Here is a 630-nt window from a genome sequence, read left to right as displayed (position 1 = left end):
GAACGAATTTCTGCAAATTTTGAGATTTAAAAGACTGACGAACGAAAACTGCAAAATTTATGAAAACCTTCAGTATATTTTGCAATTTTAATACATAAGTGGAGATTATGAAGAGAGATAGTCCAAGTGGAAAAGCGAAACATTTTATAGGATACTGGGTGATATACAGTTAGACTAACATGGAAACGTTATATATTTAAAAAATGAAAAAGTACACAATGTAATTTTATAAAAATATTCAATATTTTTAATTAAATTGTAGAGATATTTATTATATTTATTATTATTTATTATTTATTATTTTAATTAAATTGTAGATATTTTTTGGAAATCCGGAGAGTTGAAAAATTAGCAACCGCCTTCGCCGGGAATCGAACCAGGGACCTCTGGAATACCAGCCCAGCGTGCAGAACCACTACACCACGAAGGCATGCTAGGAAAGCGGGAGAAATACATTATATACTTCCCCCTTTTAAAAGGCGTCTGGAGCTTTAGGGGACCCAATCGCCAAATACTGGGTGTGGAGATTCATCATGCACGACTCTTTTAATTCGGGCGCCACTGTAGAGCCATTGGGTATTTTTTGGAAACCCGGAGAGATGAAAATTAGCAACCGCCTTCGTCGGGAAT

At 35.2% G+C, this 630-nt stretch overlaps 1 non-coding gene across 1 annotated transcript; it reads right to left on the bottom strand.

Annotated features, from left to right (window-relative positions):
* Nucleotides 1-356: 356 nt before the first annotated feature.
* On the bottom strand, nucleotides 357-430 carry TRNAT-GGU (transfer RNA threonine (anticodon GGU)). The gene has a single exon. It is a non-coding gene; the product is annotated as a tRNA-Thr (tRNA).
* Nucleotides 431-630: the final 200 nt, after the last annotated feature.

This window comes from Stegodyphus dumicola, chromosome 12 (assembly GCF_044657685.1).
Source record: "Stegodyphus dumicola isolate Sdum_Otavi_A_Nest chromosome 12, ASM4465768v1".
Taxonomy (NCBI): domain Eukaryota; kingdom Metazoa; phylum Arthropoda; class Arachnida; order Araneae; family Eresidae; genus Stegodyphus; species Stegodyphus dumicola.
The sequence above is the reverse complement of the archived record's forward strand: the minus strand, read 5'-3'. Positions and strand labels throughout refer to the sequence as shown.